Source organism: Rhea pennata, chromosome 5, assembly GCF_028389875.1.
Source record: "Rhea pennata isolate bPtePen1 chromosome 5, bPtePen1.pri, whole genome shotgun sequence".
Classification (NCBI taxonomy): Eukaryota; Metazoa; Chordata; class Aves; order Rheiformes; family Rheidae; genus Rhea; species Rhea pennata.
Genome location: NC_084667.1, coordinates 65,377,974 through 65,399,133, shown reverse-complemented (window position 1 = coordinate 65,399,133; position 21,160 = coordinate 65,377,974).

The window sequence follows — 21,160 nt, the reverse complement described above, 5'->3', positions numbered from 1 at the left end:
GCGAGTAATAGGGATGTAAAAGGAGTCTATATTTAAATGATCAGACTTATGCACACAAATTGAATGCTACAGGTAGAGGGTTTTGTTCTTGGAAGGAGGGAGGTATCCAGTTTGCCTGGCATCAAAGCCTGTGGAAGATCACAGCCTGAAACCCTTATTCATACAGCAACATGGCCTAATGTTGGCAGGCAAGCAGTGGCCAGAGCATCTTTGGGATGACACTGAGAAGAAATAGAAATGGGCCAGGTTCCCATCCTCATGGCCACAGGTATAAAATTAGAGTCAACAGTGTGCCAGCAGCTATTCTGGTCTATACACAATACCCATTGCCAATAACAGCAAGATGTCTTCAGCCTATGGCCCAGTGATCCCAAAGTTGAAGTCAGTGCAAAAAATACTAGTAGAGATGTTTCAGGTATCTCTTTTCCTTAGGCTGGGTGGGATCAGCAGCGATATCTGCATGGTGTTGGAAGTCAAGTCAGTCATTTACAGGGTGACCATGGATTTAGGAGGGTTTCTTGAGGTGTTCTGTGTTGATAATCTGGTGGTTCTTGCATATTAGGCAAAGAAGAAAGAAAAGGGGGGAGAGGAAAGCGATGACAATGGCTTGAAAAGGATGAAGCCCCAAAGAATAATTGCTTTGTGTGATAGCTAGAGAAAAAGTTTCAGAGGCATGAATCAGACTTGTTGAGATTCATCATCCTGATAAGTTACTGTGAAGTCTAGTTCATATCTGCAAAGTATTTAAGTTCAAATGCAATGCTCTGAATCACAGTTCTGCTCTGCACTGCTATCATGAGGACGGGATTCAGGAGGTGACACTGGTCTTTTCAGCTCTGTTTCCCTGTTTCTATGGCAGCCTTCAAGGACATGGAAGGGCATACGCACCTTTGCTTTCTGCTCTGTTGTCTCCCATGCAGGAGTTAATGTATATACTGATAACAAGCTATGAGAGTGCAGTTACTGTTTGTCTCACAGCAGTGACTTTTGGCCTCAGTGAAGCTGGGGCGTAGTGGTATCAGATTGTATCTGAAGGACTATGTGGTCTCCATAAGCAAGACTGACAAAGTGTAGGGAAGAAAACAGAAGACTTGAGAGATGAAGTGTCCCGGCTAACATGTCAGTGATAAAACTGGGAATGCAATTCTAGCCTGCCAATCTAGTGATCTTATAAATTCTTTGAATTTAGAAACAGATGTGTTTATACCCTAGATAGGCAGCAAGTGTAGCAGAGAATCATATTCGTATATGTACTGCCAAAGAGAAAGGACTCTATTTCTAGTTGTGCCAGTTTACAGTTTACAGTTACAGCAGAGCTAAGTGCAAAGAAGTAAAATACTGAATTGGTCTCTGAAGAGCAGAAATTAGTGTTTTTTTTCAGGGACCAATAGATAAATCCATATCTTGATGCTCTAACAGGTGGCCTTTCTTTCAAGGAGAAAGCTGAACAGCCCTGCTGGATGATGAGGAATATTAAAAATCAGGTAATTTATTTTTGTGCCTCGTTTGAGGATTAATCCCCTAACTATAAATTCCTTCTGAATTATTTCTGCTTCATTCTGAAAATCTTGTCTATGGCTGAAAGCAAACCTTTAATTTTTTTCTCAGCAGAGCTACTCACAGTAAGCATTTGTTTGTTTAGATACCTGTTTTGGATACAACTATATGTGACTAAAATAAGAAGAATTCACCAGAGTGTTGTGCTGCAGAACACATGTGCTACAGCATTTCCAAAGGACTTCTCTTCTGGTGATTGAGTCTAAGTTCACTTACTTTGCAGCTGTATTATTTCTAGAATTATTCACTGTTAGACCTATATGTGAAGGTTTTTTGTTTTATTTTGTTTTTGGATTAGCACTTCTGAAAATGATAGGCATAGTCATGACTAGCCATGGTCACGGAGAATTGCTAGACCTGGTCCAGATGGTACCATGTTGGCTAACTTGTTATCAATACTCTTAACAGCTTACAGATAAGTTTACCAGGAGTGTGCAATAGCTCAGTCTAGACAAGAGTCTATGAGGCATCTAAACTAACAGAAGGAAGACAAGAGGATGTTCAGCCCTTATTAACTTTCATATATAAATTTGGCTGCCCACTTAAAACCTGGTATGAGTGGTTCCCTGTGAGGCATAAATTCCTTATTACTCACTGAACTATGCTGAATACCGCCTTCTGGGCAGAGACCGTTCCCCTCTGCTTTCTAGCCAAAATTGCTGAGATTAATTTCTGTGGAAATGGAACTCAACTGTCAAGTTTTCTCTCCCCATCAGTGTCCCCTGCCCCTAGTTTTTCCTCACTGAGGAAGAACTCCCCACACAGGCCAGACTAAAAATTTTCTTCAATCAGAAAACCTCATTTTGGCTTCTGGATATTTTAGTTGCCCTAAATTCTCACTTTTTATATAATCCCTACTTATGAGGTTCCCAGTAGGCCACAACTGGGTTTCTGCATTTATGGTGATCTGCTGGTCTGGGGTCGGTGAACAGAGATACTTTCACCCCATAGGTCACTGGTAACTAGAGGCTCATTTCTGATCTGGCTTTTGCTTCTGATCTTCAGAAGATGCCTGATGTCCAAGCACTTCAGTGACTGCCATTGTCCACATTGTGACCAATGTAAAGTAGCAGTCTGCTGGAAAGAGGGCTGATGCCCTACTAGAGATAATTATTGAAGTCTCTGTTTAACAGTCTCTTCAGCAGACTGAGCAGAGTGCGCTGTGCTGTATTGGCTGTTTCAGGTGAAACATTCTACATGGATCCTGTGGTCATGGTGCTTTCAATATGTTGATGTCTTTTTCTAGCACTATTGAGTTGTCTTCCCATTCTCATCCAATCAAAGAGTTCCAGTTTTCCTGTTTTACTCACAATCATGAAAAGCAATCAATAAATATGTAATAAAATATGTACTAATCCTATGTATCTTCAGGTTTATTTATTTTAAACCTCCCATTTCATGCTGGCTTCTCTCACGATTAATATTCCTCTTCAGGTTGGAATCAAGGAATCCCTCTTTTATCATCAGTAGTAATGTACCTTCTTTTGGGTCTGATAGGACTGCCTGCAGAAGAAAACACAGCCTAGGATCAGTTAGGATGACAGTACAGAGCCCTTATTCCAGACTATGCCTCCGTCTCTGCCATTTGATAAAGCTGCACTGTGAGTTCCATTTTTTAATTTTATTTTATTATTAGGCTTCATGGTTGAGGGATATTCATAAATGGTTTATGATAATTTATCAGCCCACTTGGGTGAATATTGAATTTTGTATTTTACATGGCATGCCAATTTCCCATCTGTTGTATTTGAATAATATACAGAATAGGCACTATCACTCAAGTAATCCCTTTACTACCAAATCAATATACAGTACATATAGCACTAGTTGGCCCACAGATATTTATTTTAGATATCTTTGGATATTTATCTCCTAACTCCCCTTGTGTCTTGATTCTGCAAACCCTGATCCTGCAAATGCATAAGTACATGACTGGCTTCACACATGCGAGCAGTTTGGCCATGTTTACTGTTGGTTTATTTGTGAAGTCTTGAAATCTTCTGTTTATGGCATGTTTCATTTTTGGTAGAAGAACAGGTCTTGAAGAATTTACTCCACTTGGGTAGAATTGTTTCCTTCTGGCACCTGTAACCTGATGTGTAGTTGTTGCAGATGATGCTGAGTTTTTCTGTCCTTTAACAGTATTTTCTGTTCAAATACAGATTTGTGTGACATCTTCCACTGGAAGAACAGTTTTAGGAATCTCACTTTCCTGAAAGCAAAGAGAACAAAATCGAATAATTTTACCAAAAAAGAATACCTATAAACTCATCAGATTTTCTACAAAGAAGCATTTTGACTGTTTTGGTGTCAGGGCTGTTCTTAAAGAGTTGGTTATTTGCAATCACTGGAGAAGTTTCTGCAAAGATAAGTTGGGACTGAATCCTAGCAGTCTCTAGGACAATCTTGCCTCAGCTACAATATTCCTATGGAAAGGTGCTGTTAGCCCCACAGAGTAGTTACTGCTCCTTCACCAGTTCAGTTAAGTGCCTGAGAAAAATTGTTTTGGGGTTGCATTTCCCAGGAGGCAAATATGCAATATTTTAGGATATGTTTGGAGAGCTGGTGATATTTAGGAGATATAAAATATTATCTATTTCCTTTGGTACAAGAAAGCTCTCTCTAGATGGCTGCACCACATAGCATTGATATTTAAAGAACAAACAGCCCAACAAACAGTGGATTGTTCCCACTCAAGGGGATTCTGTGGGAGGTAGAGGTTAGAGTCTTTCCCTGGTTCACCTAAGCTTGAGGCTACTCAGCAGTGTAGGAAAGATTGATTTTACTTGCCCTCCTCTTCAGGGCATCAATATGCAATTCTGCAAGAGCAGCGTAAAAAGGTCTGGGTGGAAGCTTGGAAAGAGACAGGCAAGACCCAGTGAGGCTTGAAGGGACAGCGAGTAGGACTGGGAATGGGAGTGGGAGTCACAGTTTAAAATTTATGGTTTCATCCAAAATAGTGTATCCATCATATTAATACTGGTTTAAGAGACATTGCTCAGCTCTTTTTCCCTCTCTTTGTTCTGCTGTTTTCTGCCTCCTTGGTCAGCCTTGCAGCCATATGAACAGTTTGGTCATACATGTGGGGAAGGGGAGTGGCAGTGGATTGCTGCCACTAGTGGGTGGCAGTAATCAGGTGTGGCAGAAGGAATCTTTTAAACTGATCTGCCTGTTTCAGGTTGTAAAGAAGATGTTTTCTAGTTCTCATTCTGTTTTCTCCACGCTCTCCAAATCTTCTGCCCCTCCAGCCTTGTCCAATCCCCAGTTTACTGTCTGTGTGTGTGATGCTGTCTAACACAAGGTCAGAGTCCTGCTGGGGCTACAGGGTAAATGCAAAAAAAAAAAAAGAAGAAGAAAAAAAAAAGAAAAATTTCTTGTATTTCATGTTTTCAAACACCCTGATCAGTTGTGCTTATAAGGCAAAATCAGCAGGTTTCAGGAGCTGTGGGAAACTTTGTCAGATGTGAAGAAGCATAGAAAAAGCAGAACTTCAGTGATGTTCAGCCAGGACTGGGGGGCTGAACCCCAGCACATCTTCCATATACCCCAAATGGGACAAACCTCCTTGACAGACTATACAAAAATCTGAGTACAATTAGAGAAAGCTTTGGAAATTAATCACCACCTCTAGACTCTGGTAGCTCACCACGGCTGCTGAAATTGTGTTGGTTTCTGCACTGGAAGAGGCTTCCTTCCAAGCACTGTGCAGGAACTGAGCCTGTGCTGTCAATATCTAGGGAAAAAATTCCCTGTGACATCAGCAGCATTTCATTAAATCCCCCTAGTGCACAGGCGTGTTTAGGAAAGAAGAAACAAATAAATACTAATGAATCAATCTGACAGCTCTCTGATGTGCAATAGGGCAAAGGTGCCCTAGCTTCAGGTAAATGGAGATGAGTAATTAATGGAAATAATTATTATGTGTTTGTTTAATTGAAAATTCCCTGAGGGAAAATGAGATAATTTTAAATAAATACTTTTACCAGTGCATTAAAAATACATTTGTGATCAAGTCTAGATTCTTGGAGGCAGATGGGCTGGCCTGGAGGGGAATGCAGAGCTGCTGCAGCAATCCACTGTAACATTGCGTTGGGATGGGATTTCGTCATAAGTGTGAAAAGATAAAACTAAGGGACTGTGTTTCTTAGAGCCTCGGCAGATGCCTGCAGGGGTTCTTTGTGGTGGTTCATAGAAATAGCTGGATAGATCTTCTCATCCTTTGCACAGAGTAGGAGAAAATGCTTGGGACTTGCTAGGAAAATAATTTATACCTTCAAAATATATATACATAAAAGTGTGTGGGTATATGCATACAGAATATGCTCTTTTTCTCTCCATTGCTATATTGAGATACATCTACATATGAATAGGATTTTCTCAAAGTTGCCTGACTTTGACAGGTTCAAAATGAGGTTTACTAAAAGTCCTTTTGAAAATCTCACCTAACATTTTGAATTTTGCTGATTCTCTTGAAAGATACCCAAATTGAAGTCAGTTTTAGGTGATTGTTAGTGGGGAACTGAGGGCAATGTTTTTAAATGTACCTAAACATTGCATTTAAAATTTTCTCATCCTAATCAATTCTCTAAGGAATGGCTATAAAGGGATAACTGGGTACAAAAAGCCCTGGAATGTAAATGTGTAACTCTCTTCTCTGTACCCTTCAATCTTGAAGTTTGAAAGCCTTTTATTACTTTATATTACTTTGACTCACAACCACTGTCGGCTGTCTGTTAAGGATATGTTATGTGTAAAATTGAAACCTGTTCTCTTCATTCTCCTTGGTCTACGGTAGAATACATACTAATATTTTTAGTATGTTATCAAGCAATTATTATGATAGGTCCTGAGATAAAGCAGACATGGTAGATGCTAAACAAGCATTTCATTCCTTAATGGGCCATTTCTTTATTACCCTGCATTTATGCCATATGTGCCCAGGACTGGAACTTTATATTTGTAAGTAGTTTCTCTGTCTTTTAGGAAGTGACTTACAGGGTAACACTTCAATTCAGATATTACTGCAGATATTGCTAAATGATTTTGCTCCCCTTGTGTGCACACATGTTCTTCAGTCTTCTATATTACCTCCCCTTTTCTTCATTGACAAACACAGAAAAACAGTGAGATTTTAGCTATGCAGAAGATTTTTGTTCTCAGTAACTCTGCATCTAAGGTTGAGCTGATTTTTTTTCTTTTATATTTTAACACTTTGCTGTTCACACCTGCAGTATAATACTGCATGTAATCCTAGGCAATTAAATGCAGTCAAGTCTCAACACCACAAGTGCTCTTGGCTGAAGCAGATGCTGAGTGACCAGCATTCATCTCAGCCCGCTGACCAACAATGCTGTTATTTCAGCTATAAGAGTTGAGACTCTTTGATGGCAGGAGTAATCAGGCATTAACTGTTACGCAGAAGCTGTCGGGAGGCGGAGGAAGTGCATGTGGGGCTGCAGGAAGGAGAGCAAGAGATGTAAGGGAGGAGTATCGGTAAGGTAGGAAAAAAAAAAAGAGGATGTGGTACCCAGGCATCAGTTCTTGTTGCAGTTCCGTCCCTAACTCTGATGATCTTCTGGAATGAGTCTCTTTTTAATACGGATGTATCTGTTTTCCACTTTTTTGCAAAGGCTTTCACAAAAGCCCAGTTACAACATGTTGGATTTTTAAAGGATTCTCTTTCCATTTGAAAATAACCTTCACTACTGGAGGAAAATGCGAATAACAGAAAACAGTTGGCATGTGTACAATGGGTGTTCCTCTTCTCCCTCTGCTGGCCCTCACAACCTGTGCACCAAATCTTATTCTAAAAAAATGCTATTCTTTCCTTTTTATTGAAAGTTGAATTTCTGCTGAAAAACAATTTTGGGGAAATGAAGAGAGATGAAAAATATGGAAAATACAGAAATTTCAGCCAGCTCCAATCTTTGGCTTTTAAACTACCAATCTCTCTTTACTGATAACTCCAGTTTCATGGAGACTTGTATCTTGGTGTCAGAGTGTATGTGGGCATCTGGAGCAGAGCTCAAGGGGCCTGAATTCAGCCTCTCCATTCTCTCAGAAGCTAGACCAGAACCTCCTCCATTTCCAGCTTGTCCCATCCCACTGGACTCCCTCTTGCAATTTATATTTCTTGAAAGATGTGTGAAGTCCTTGGAAAAGGCTGGTGAAGTGCTCTGTGCCATGGACTTACCAGCTGATAATGCCCAGCTCTGTGCCTCAGTTACCCCTGCCTGACTGTGCCATTTCCCTCTTCTTCCAAAGTCTGGCCGGGATAGAGCTATGGATCAAAGCCATTTGGCTGAAGGTCAATTCCAGATAAGGCAAAAGCAATGCTACTTGGCACAGGAAGACAGTCTTGAAGAATTGGAAAAGACAGTGCCTGGTCTGCCTGTTAAAAGAGCCCTGTACTTTTCCTTCAAGTGGTTTGTAAACTGATGTCACCAGTCCCAAATACCCCAATAGTAGCAGTGTCTAGAAATGCTCCCTTTCATCTTGATGTACCCAAGAGATCACCTCTTTCTCTGTAGATGGGACCCTAGCACGGTTATCTTTGTCTCTGCCGCTTTGAGGCAAATCTAGGGATGCAGGCCCTACCTTGGGCTATCCTGGAAAGCTGCTTGGAAGCATCGTCTAGCACAAAGCACAGCTGCCCATCTTCTGAGCAAGGCAAACTGGCAAGAACATATCACACCTGTGCTCCATGCTCTGAACTGGTTGCCAAGTTACTTCTGGGTGGGATCCAAGACTGGTTAAATATCGATAAAGCAGGAAATGAACTAAAACTCTGACTAGATCCAAGTCTGACTTTCTGCCTTGCCTACTTACAGCACCTGAAATACCATCTGAGCCCAGCTCCATATTATCGTGGCTGATGCCTTGCTTGCCTTCAGGATTTCTGCTAACAACCCCTCGTTGCTCTGTGGGGCCTGAACCCAGGAAATTAAGGGAAATTTTCCCATGAGCAGACACAGTGGGGAGGAATGGCAATGAGAACATGAAAGGAACTGATGCGAAGCCTTGTTGAGAGAGGAAGAACCAGAAGCGGAAAAGCAAAGAGGAGGATGAATTTTTATCTTTGAGGAAATCCAGGAGACACTGAAGGGCTCTCTGAAGGACGCTGAAGTGGAAGGACGTAGGAGATGGCTTCTCCTCCTGCTGTACTTGCATAGGACAGATATTTTCCCTGCTTGGTCAAAAAGCACTTGCAATAGAGGACTTTTGAGAGCTGTGACTCACTTAATGTTTTTGGTCTTTACACTGATGTGTAGCACTCTGTAAGCAAAGTATGCACAGACAGTAACCAGTTCATCCTCTGAGCTTCCTCTGTGTCACATAAGTAATGTTTGAGTGGTTAGCAAAGAGGCTTGTGAGGTAGCAGTGTGATTTCCACAGAAAGAAGTTTGGGGGCTGTTTGACTGTGTGTTGTTTTTTTTTGTTGTTGTTGTTTGTTTGTTTGTTTTTTGGGTTTTTTTTTGTTTGTTTGTTTTGTTCTGAGATTTCCAAAATGGGAATACATCCACTAAGGGAAGGGACTCTCAGTCCATGCACTAACACTTGCGAATCATTAGACTGACCATTTCATCACTAGGCAGAGATATATCCTAGAGGACTGCAGCCACCTGCCTTAGGGAGATGCAAAAAGCCAAGAAATGCCATGGGGGCAGTTTACTCCCTGGCCATATTTCACAGAGCCCAAAGCCCAGTTTTTCATAATTCATTGCTGTAATGAGTATGGTCTTCTCATTCTGTCCAATGCACAGTCTGCACGAAGTTTATTCTGGCCTGTCCTGCTGATTAGGGCATCTTCATGGACCTTCTCCAGCACTCTTGTGGTTTTACAGACTTCTGTTTTATCCAACCTTACTCCTGTCTTTTCCCATCCGTAAAGTCCTTGGCAGTTTGGGATTCCTTTTATGGGAGCTATTCCTTTAGTAGCCATCATAAGTCACCTCCTCATCCTGTTTTAGCTCTGAATCTCTCTGTGGAATGGTGAGACCGTAATTGCATACGATGCTTAGGACATCTTGGATAGGAATTTTTACATACAAAACATTTTCCAGCTCCCATGTATGAGAAAATCTGCCCTACTGTAGCAACCCAACCTCACAAATATGACAATAAAGAACTACCAGAATTATCCCTAGAGCACGAGACATAACTGGAATGGGGACTTTGCAGTTACAAAAAAGTAAAAAAAAATACGTTAATAACATAGAGGTGCCTGGTATCAGCAATTTGGGTGCTCTCAAAGAATCTAGCTATTCACCACACCCCAGAAATGATTGTAAAAGTAGCTCATTCCATCACACAGACTGGAGAGAATTTAATGCATGCACTGAAAAAAAATCATGATTGCTAAACGCTCCATTTTCTTTCAAGATACTGTGCTAGTCTGAAGTGGTGTATGTATACATTTCAGGCAAATGTGTACTTTGTCTTCAAATGAACAGCTTTCAAAATGATCTTTGGTTAAGCTCCCTTTTATTTTTATCTTTTATTCCCCTGCAATGCCAGCTGAGGTTACCCATCTCCCGACAGCTACCAAATGGACTCGTAATTGTAAGGCTCGGTGATTTAATTAGACTCATTCTAAACACTCACATTTTTATCAATTAGTTAATGGGCTAAAGAGAGTCTTATTGTTGGAGCCAGGTCATTTGGAAGCTGGAGCCTTCGTGAGGGCAAGAAGCTGAAGAACAACAGCGTTAATATCTGTAATTAACCTCACGAGTCCTGGGCTGTTCAATTAGGACTGAGCCCCCTCTCCATCCATATGCCTTTCGTCAGATGGGCTTTTAATTTGAAATAATTGTTATAGAAAAAAAATTATCAAATAATAGCTTCCCTTTTTCTTTTTTTTCTGAAATGCAGACACATATAAAAACAAAAAAGCACAATCTTGACACACGTGCCTGTGAGCTATTTATTAAAGCCTAGTTAATTCACAGCTTCCCCATAAATAATCATTCTAGGTTTTTAAAGATTAACAAAGCTCTTGGTAACAGATATTGTGAGATCTTTTCAAACTGATCCTCATCTTGTAATATGTAGCTGTGTCTTTTTAAATGCTGTCTTTTCTACTAAAAAAAAAGTTCAGGCTTTGATTACTTTTTGCAATTTGTTGCATGTAATTTCTGTGCTTTGGACAACCTAATACATCTGGCAGGTTTTTTTCTCTGAGGAAGAGCTGTCTGGTTTAAATGTATCTCTGATAAATTAGTATAGAACAAACTATGAATATTATTACAGAACTGCAGTAGGTTGAACATACCTGTACATGAGTATATATTTAAATACACTCATATATCTATTATGCCTAATTAACCATGTTTAGTATAAATATTTAAAGGTATGTATATTTCTAAATATGTATATAGATTTTTATCTTTATATATATATGTATATATAAACATGAAGATCAAGCTTTGCTTATTGTACATGACCTTTTGAAAATGCAATAATTTTTTTTTATTTATAGAGATTATGCATATGTGCATGTGTATATATGCATATTTAAAAAATATATATAAACATAAAAACACAATTTCATGACATGCAGAAACAATAGGCATTCTGTGTGTCCTTGTTCTCATATGTAGTATATACACAATACACATGCCCTTAACACTTGTTCCTGCATTTTCATACTCTGCAACTTATTCATCTTTATTCCAATTGCCATTTACGGATAAATCCCAGGACAGACACACATAATTTTTTAAGCTGCCTTTGAATGCGGTCAGTCAAAAGAGAATAAAATTAATTAGAAAGATTTAAGGATAGGTGCGATTGCATCAGCAGAGGCTATTTAAAAGAGGGTTGGAGATAGGTAGGTAGATATTAAAAATATCTCCTGGATCACATTAGGTTCTCAATCATCGATTTTAACTGCATATTGCTCTACAAAGAAATAGCTTTGCTCAGCCAGCACACGCACATCTGCTCACTTTTATATCCCAGGTCTAATTCCACTGAACTCGTTGGGCTGTGCCGGTAAAGAAGGGGAAGGCTGTGGGCACTGGCAGTGTCAGCCACGGTCGAGTCTTCTCTTACGAGGGAGGACATCCCCTTCGAAGAGGGGACCGTGTGCCTAGGGCTAACCTGACACCCCCCCACGGGCTGAACCGCATAGTTCCAAGATGCCGTTCCGGAGGACTAAGACTCAAATCTGGCAACGTCAGGCACCAGTGAGCCTACAAAATAGCAGCAGACCCCGATCTCAAGGTCTGCTCGGTCTCAGAGACACGTGGGGCTGCACAAGGTGTGGTCGCACAGCATAACTGTGGCCACCAGCTCAGCCGCACTGCCGCCCAGCACAGCCCAGCCTCAGCTCTGGAAGGATCGGGCCCTCTCCAGCGCAAAACACGGCAGGTCCAGCAATAATTGATCCAAAATTAAGTAGGATTAAATAACAAAGCATAACATAGCATAAATACCAAGGAGCCAGGCCTTCTTTTTTACACAGTTATCATTTTTTTTAACAACATCAAAGAAAAGGGCAAATTGTTGTGTAAAAAATATGTGAAAATAATAGGGGTCCTGGAAATAATGTTTTTCTTCTCTCTGGCTGTTACAAAAACAGTTGACTACTGAGAAGCAAAGAGCAAATTTGTAAGAAAGGGCACAGCACAATAGCAGCAGCAACTGTTAGAGGGAACGGTAGGTGCTTTGTTATTTAAGGAACTTCACTGTAATTTTAAAGCGTTATTTATAATAGTAATAATGCCAGCCAACTCGTTCCTCACATTTAAATTAACACACAACCAGCCTAAATAAAAGACTACAAAAGCAGCTGGGAACAGTACAGTTTCCTACTGTAATTGTGTATATGTATCTGAACATCTGATGAGCAGTAGTCTACATTTCCTTATTGTTATAGGCAACAATTATATCTGTGCGTGCTTCGCAGATATGGTGCTCTGCTGAGCTTCATAAATGCAGCCTTTGTTTCCTTAATTATTAGGCAGACAGTTCATTCTGTCCCATGTCCAAGTTCCAGACAGGTGGAATAAGGAGGTGGCATCTGTCTTAATATTGAATGCCACGCTTCCCCCATCTGCCGTAATAACAGTGCGGGGCTGCTTGGCTTCAGTTATCCCATTCTGCGTACAACTAGTCAGCCATATGCCCTTGTACGCCGCACGTGCCACCAGAGCGAGCCGGCCCCGCGCCGGCGGCTCCGCGCGAGCGGCGCGACGAGTGGGAAGGAGCCTCGGCGCGGGGCTGAGGTCAGGCACGTGCTGGAGTCAGCAGGTGACAGTCAATACAGCTACTGAGATCTGCTCAAAGCGCCAATAGAAAAGGCCTTCAAAGTCAATTGACAGAATAGAGCACGCTGCCAATCAAATTTTACAGGGCATACCTTCCAGGCTAGGCAAATAAGAAGATTTAGAGCACATGGCAGTTCATCGTTTATAATCCTGTCTTAGCCCAGCATGGCTTAGTGATAGTTCTGTGACAGATGATGAGCACATGACAGCTGGGGGATCTTATACAAACTCATACAGTAAAATTAAAATTAAATTAGTGACACACTTGTACACATTAGTTGTGCAACAGTTATGCAATCTGTTCAAGACTCTTAACACAAACCATCTCTGATTTAAATAATTTATACCGCTGCAAAGGTAGTGGGTTGTAATTTTTTTCACTCTCCCAGAAGGAATGCAGCATTTGCACATTTTTAGCTTTGAACAGCTCTGCCCTCTTCTTGTGTTTGTCCTGTCATTTCTTCCTCACGGGAGTTGACAGAAAGAATGCAATGATATTTTTTAATTTGCAATACTTAGGTTTGGGAGTCTGGGGATATTTTTTCTTGCAGGCTACGTGGTGCAATTCATGATTTTATGGCTGGTTTATTTTCGTACATGACTGTACTAGATTGCAATCTAAAAAAAAATTAAGAGACAAATAAAAACAAACATACTGATCTCCCCCCTCAATTCAGGGAGTGGGAAGGAAACTCGGAAGATTTGAGTGTTTTAGACGCAAGAGTATAATAAACTGGCTGTTCTTTGGCTCTTTAATCTGATAATCTTGTTACTATTTTATGTTTGTGTGTTTGAAAAAAAAGAGAAGTAATCACCGAAATGTTGACATTAGATCTACAGTTTGAAAAGACTCATAACTTTAAAGCTTACAGGGCCTGATCCTTTTATCCATGTGAGTTTGTCACCAGTCTACTATTAGCTTTGCTGGAGTTACACCTGATTTACACAGTGTAAACAGGGACAGGATGTGACCCTGAAATCCCTTTCTGATGGCTACTCTGTATACCAGCAGCACGTATTTATTGCTTCTTCCTAATCGCTTAGCACTTGTCAGCCGCTGAAAAAATAACTAAGTCGCATGAAGTGTTTTTACATTCTTGGGTAGTGAGACTGAAATATGCCAAGACTGTTGTAATGCCGACCTACACAATAATAACGCGGGAGTCATAATAATATGCCAGCTACAATAGTCTGAAAAAAGAATGAAGAAAATCTTGGGCTTTTTTCTTCCATTGAGAAAAATGTTTGTTTGTTTGTTTATGCATGTGTATGCATGTGTGGATGTATATGTATGTGTGTATATTTATATATAATTGTGATTGGAGAATAATCTGGGGGCTTTTAGCCATAGTCCTGCTCACCACTAAAAAGGTCAGTTTGGATCTAAGAGACTAAATCTGTGTTGGGCTTCTTTTTCATACATAAAGGAATAATCCACAATAGCCACCCAAATGTTGATCGAATTTTTCAACCCCCTTACTAAAAGTAATGGCTCCTACCTTACAAACCCTTATTTGTCAGTTAATAGGATCACCCAGAGAAAGGTTATATTTTCTCGGAATATTTTTATCACTGGCCTCTTTCCTTTTAGAAGCATTTGGAAATTCAAGCCATTTCCACCAGCTGGAATGATGTACAGTAAAACTTGGCTCACCTGATGGTCAGTGAGGATTATTCACCTGACAGCTTTGTATCAGCAGGATGCAGACAAGGGACGTTATGGCTAGGTGGCTTTAATTGAGCCCAGCTGGGAAGTGGAGCTGCAAGAGGACAGTTAGGTGTATATTATTCACTGTTAGTTGTAGCTCTGTGTGGCAACATGTCTGTAGTGTTTTCACCAAGGGTGATGTGTCAGGATACAGCTCCATATCCCCTTCCTTCATCAGATCAGGGTTCATGTCTACCCCACTGCTCTAGGAAGGGTGCCTCAGGAGGGAAAGAGGTATTTCCAGAGCCCTGAAGAAGCTGGATAGCTCTCCTAGATGACAAATTGTCTTAGGAGGAGGTGAACAGAAGTGCTTGTCTCCTCTCCTCCCCTTATGAGCACCTGGATTGACAGTGGAGACATGGCTATCTGATTGGAAAGACATAAAATCAGATGAATCTCACCCTCCCTTATCTGGTGAACTGCTGAGCAATTTTGAACTCAAGATGATTTGTGGAAAGTGCAGATCAATTTGTGGGGAAGATTAAATAGGTCAAAGGCATCAGTCCATCACCCTTGCCTTCAAGTCAAGCAACCCTCTACCAGCTGAGAACTGGCCCTGCCTAACCTGCTTCCAGCCTTCTCTCAAACCTTACATGTCTGTTCACTTCCCAAATTTGCCCAAACACTTGTGTGGTTGTAGCCTGAAGATCCCAGACCCAACATGACAAGCTGAACCACTGCATTTTGAAGGAGCACCAGTGTTTCTGTGCTTGTCCAGCACAAGCACATCTCCTCTGTTGTACTTGCTATTTGATGTGAATTAGCTCTTTCTGAATCCAGCCTCTGGATTCCCTGTGCAGATCTGGAAGCAGTGCTGGTCCCAGTACTGGTATTGACTTGGCCAGGAGCTACATTGCAGCAATGGGTAGGGGTGAGTTTCATATGACAGTGATGCACATGTCCTGGAGAAGAGCTTCTTCACCTGATGCTGTATGTATCTTGCCTTGAAATCCTGGGCTGGATATTGATAGCTGTCATTGTGTCTATCTGCTGTCACATCCAGGTCACAAGGCAGCAGAGTATTTCCATAGTCAACTGGTTTTAAGTGTAGAGGTGGGTCCTGGAAGCTGGCTTGTTGAACTGGGCCTAATTAGGACATAATGGTTCCATCTCTTTCTTTATACAAGTAAGTATGCGTTAGGGGTGCCATGTAATTGTGTTGTATGTGTCTGTGTTGCATGGAGAATACACCCATACACATTGGCACAGATTACCCAATCCCCCCATTTATGAATGAATTATATTTCATAAAAATATGGACTGAAGGAGGTTGTACTCTTTTCCTGTTCGGTTTGCCTCACTTGGCATGGCTTCTGCTTCTACTCAAAAGTCATGGAGACATGTTTATCCCCTGCCCCTCCACAGCTACACTTGCCTCCAGAGGACAGCTTGGTGTCTCTCTGCATGGGGACTCTGCCTAAACAAGGACCTGAAGCCAAATGCATTCCCCTCCTCCACTTCTCTCTTTTAACACCCCTGCCCTCCACTCATTCAGTACCGATGGGTAGTTCTGCAGTGGTGCTTGGGGGCTGAAACCTGAGCCATGGGTCTGCCCTGGGGGTTTTCTATCTGCAGTGGGTCCCTGGGGACCATCCTTGCAAGAGTGCAGATAGGCAGGCAGAGCCACAGGAGCAAATATTCCCCACTCCTGCCCTCTGCCTCTCAGCCTTGGCTGTGTGCTGGCCACGGAGGATGTGGCCCTCCTCCGGGACTAGGAAATAAGTGCTTTGATTACAACTAGTTGTGGGGAGCAAGGGTTGGCATCCTTGTTCGTTGCTTCACCTGGATGGGGGGCCTCCAGGTCCAAACTGAGAACAACAGAAGCAAAAGTTGTTCAGGGACAGCTTCTTTTTCACATATGGTATAAACATCAAGGGAGAGCTGTTACTCCATCCCAGCATCCCCAGCTACAGGTAGATGCAATTACATCTGTCATTATAGGTAGCAGTGATTACAGCTAAGCCTGTTTAATTGTTTCTATTTAGTTACCTATTTTCTCTTGCTGTAACTCCCCCATCACTAAATGCTTCATTTGAGATCCTTGATGTTTAGTCTCTGCCTGAGGCTAAATTCTGGGTTCTTTTTAGCATTTTTTTCAAGGTCCAGCAAAATGCCTTAGCCTTTTGGAGTTTTGAATTACTGTTGCTAATGTTACAATTGGGTCCAGAGGCTGTCAGTTTTAATATTTTCTTTTTTTCTTTCATTATTATTTTACCATTTAGGAGAGCTCATATTTGATTTGTGGCAGGAACATGGAATTTTGCAGATGGACAGTGCTGGATGAGGAGAACTGCTGTTTGCTGACACCGGCAAAAGGTATTTGGGTTCAGCCACGTTCCAGCATGGCTCTTTGCACATCCTCAGTGGAGCTGTCCAGGTGCCACATTGCAAAAATCCCAGACCCAAACACAAAACTGCCAGGCACTACCAGCTTTGAATTTCAGAGAAGACCCAGCAGCCATCCCCTTTTGACCCTGAGCTGGTTTAGAAGCCACAGGATGGCCCTGCGTTTTACTCGCTGCTCTTTCACCAACCGGCATGAATAATTCTGTGAACTTCACAGCCCTTATTACCGAGCAAGGCCTAATAATGTCATCTCAGGAGGCAAGTAATTGCAGTAATTAAGAGGTTGCACAAGGTCACTTCGGGCAGAGCTGGGAATACAACCCGTTGTCTCTCACTCCGCTGCTGCGCCCTAAGAATAGACGTGCTGCGGCTTTGTGCTGTTTGTAGCCATCGGGCCCAGATCCCTTCCAAAGCCATATACCAGTCTGGAGTGATACCAGCAAAAGTGGCTTTAAAGCTCCTTTCTCTGTTCCCTACCCAGTAAGCTTCCAACTGCATAGAGTTGGTTTGAAGTTGCTGTATTTTGTGGGAAGTGGGTCAGAGATTTGTTGAGGAGGAGGAAGAAAGAGCATCGGTGCATGGCTGGAGGAATTATTTTCCCCAGTTGCTGTCCTTGCTTTAAGAAATCTGCAGTATTTTACATGAAACCACCAAGCATATAACCCCTTTCCTACCAGGTCCTTTGTACATATACCGTTGTAGGAAACTGGCATCACCTTCTCCTCACTTCACTCACGGTGGCTTTTCTGAATTTTTGATGGCTCAATTTTACCCCTTTCAGGCTCTCTGAAACACAGCTGCTTGTCTGTCATTTCTGTGTAACTTCATTTAGGACAGAGCATGGTCCACAGAGGAAGGACCGAACAGGGAAGAGCAGACCCACCCTCGCAGCATGGCCTCTCTCCACTTCTATCCAGATGATGGAGCAGATGAGAGATGCGGTGAGTTACATAAATGTAGGAACCAGAAACTTAATGAAATGGCTCTAAATGTGACAGCATTCATGAAAAGATTAATTACCAGGAGTAAAGGGGGAAAGATGCCAGGAACTGATAGGATTGGTACCAATACCAAAAGCCTGCTGTGCTACTAGAGCCATAATATGCAGTCCTAATCTACGGGCCTATTGTTTTTTTTACAGAAACAACAGGCTTCAGCCAATGATACAAAAGGGACTATATTACAGTTTTTGCAGGAAAAACAACAACAGCCATTAGAAATAATTACCTTAAGACAAATCGGCAGCAGAGTGTGGCACACAGTAATATCCTCCCAAGCATGAGTTTCTGGGAAGAGAGGGACTGTTGCTGTATTTATCCCAGTGGTCATGTGAATGAAGGGAGCAAATTGGAAAAAATAAAGTAGGAGAGAGTGTGAGAGAGAAACAAAACAAGACAAGGACAGAAAGAGAGAGAGAAGGGAATGGCAGGTTTTCCCACTGGCGACCTGTCGGTGCTCACTTTCCTGGCATAAAAGTGTCAGAGTATGTGGGCCAATGTCTCCATACTTGCATGCTCCCTAAGCAGTTTCGGCAGAGAAGGATGAATATGTGTTCACTCGGATTTGCTGGTTAGGCCCTCAATTTGCCAGGGAATAATTAACTGTTAAGAAGGACAGCGAAGAATCAGACCCAGAAACTCTCTTAAATGAGATCATTATTACTGTTCTCTACAAAGACCTGCCCTGTCTACATCCCCTGGAGCAATGGAGTCTATATTTTTAATTTGTTCTAGCCTATCTTCTCTCCTTGGCAAAATTGATGTATCTGACATATGAAATCACAAACTAACCCATGGCAGGATAAAAATGAAAAAGCTCCATTTTGCAATGGGATTAGATGAGCACATTTGACTAATGGCGATTTCCTGCTGCATTTTATGTTGACTGTGATTGTGCAAGAACTTTAAACTCAAATTTCAGATGACTGAAGACATTGAGAACGTTGTATTAACTCCTAGTACAATGAGGATTTACAGACTGCTGCCAAATACATTCTTAGGCAGCATTTCTCTATATATTTTCAATTTATATGTGTAGATGAAGTTAGCTACAGAAGTTGAGAGAGAGCAAAAGAGAGAGAAATATCTCTGTAAAGGTATGAAACAGATATTTAGAGATCAATTAGAGATTTCTCTATTTGTATGTGTTTCTGTATCATATATGTTGATGTATACATGGGATTTCTATTTGGTTCCTCTATGTTTATGTACTGATTAGTATTGCATTTAGTTGTAATGCTATGTGAATAAAAATACACATACAAATGAGTATAACTTTATATATACAAATACAAAAGACTTTATATAAATAGTGACTATATATCTATACGGATGGGTGCAAACAGATAGATCCAGATGTAGAGAGATCCCTGTAAAGAATTATGCTGCCATCCATAACAGAGATCCCTTTATGTAAGACAAATATATATATATATAACCAAATGACTGTCTATTTAAAAGGACATATTTATAGCTATCTTACTTGGAAATAGAAATACACAGCTTTCTGTAACATCTACAGTGTTAATGCATAACATATGGTGTCTGTTTCACATGCTAATAGTGACTTTTTAATTTGAAGTCAGCCCCAATGAACCTAAATCCACACTGTCTCCAGGATTAATTATGAGTACTAGACTGTGATACCAAGCCTCTCTTCTTGATAAGCTTTATAAACCAGGTTTGCACATAGGATAAAACGGCTCCTAAGTGGTTAGAGAGTTGCCATATGTAACCTACACATGACCTGCCAATACATCTCTGGAGATAGAAAGCAACTTAATAATGTACCCAGTTCTATAGTCAGGTCTGTGAGCGACACAGGAGTGAGACACAGCATTTATAGATGTGGACATTAATTCCTGAGCCCTTGGAGGTGGACATTAATTCCTGAGTCCTGGATGTCTTTTGAGCATAACCCTTGGAAGTGATTCATTCACTGTGCAAACTACTTGAAAAGTAGAGAGTGCGAGTGGAGGACATCACTATGAGGGCCGTGGCTCCCACGTTATCTAATATTCCTCTTCCACCATCATTGTCCTTCTGATTAGAAGACAGTGGGGCAAGAGAAAGCTCTAATCCCATGTGATGGCATTTGCACTCAGAACCAAACCCCTTCGGAACAAGCCACAAAAAGCAACCCCAGCACTGCTACTGATTTGCAAGACCTCCCATAGCACCCCTGACCCCCTATGCCTAGGAGCTCCCCTAGGCTGATGTTCCCCTGGGCCAGGGCAAAGAAATCCTGAGGGACAGGAGAACACAAGTGCCCATGCATGGGTTGGCCTGAAGGTCCATCTAGGTCACCCTGCTTCTAGGAGTGGCCAGTAGGAGATGCTTAGAGAAAAAACATACATACAGGGTAAGCTTTCCCTCTTATCACCTCTATTCCATGCAACCTGCAGTACACAAACATCCTGAATCAGAGTCTGTATCTTTTTGCTAAATAGCCCTGGTCAGTGCTCACTGCATGAATTTGTAGCTTTATTAAGCTGTTTATGCTTTGATACCCGCAGAGGAGAGGGTAGTTCAGAGCCAGCAAGTGCCCTCACTGGCCAAAGGTAATTTCATAGCAGTACAAAAGCTCTTAGCATCACTTTAAATAGGTTTAGGTGCAAAGATCAGAGTCTATCCTATGCACAGCCATAATGTTCTTCCTTGGAGAAAAAGTCTCCTTCATGTGCACTGGGACCCTGTTGTGGTGAAGACAGCAGAACTTGTTTTCTCTAAAATGCATATGCTTCAAGGTGGCCTCTAGTTCATTTTCTGTTCTGTGACAAATAGTCCTGCTTAAAGAATTGAAACTTTCTCTCTTTCTCCAGTTCTCTTCTATTTACTTCAGGTTTTTAAATTACTGAAAAATATATTTAAAGTGGTTTTCAAGGTCATTGCACAACTATATTTTTTTAAGTGTCGGTAGAAAATAACAAATTTTGAACCCACAAAAATGGTGATACTTATTTTTGAACCTGCAAAACCAGTGATAAATCCAAGCTGTTTACATTAGTTCAAAATCAGTTTTCCTGGGTTTGGGCTGCCATGGCCCTTCTGCAGCTACTTTCCCTTCAGATAATTTGCCATTCCCATTGCAGCATAAATTCTTCTCCAGACAGTAATGCTGTGGCTGCCAGCCCTGCCACCAAAATGGCCCTGTCTCACAAGCTAAGCAGGATCAGCCTGAGACAGGATTTTCCTGACACGCACTGTCTGTCAGGGCTGCAAGAATGGGGGAGTGGGGTTTCCGGGGGTGGCATTCACATCTGTGATTTGATACGAAG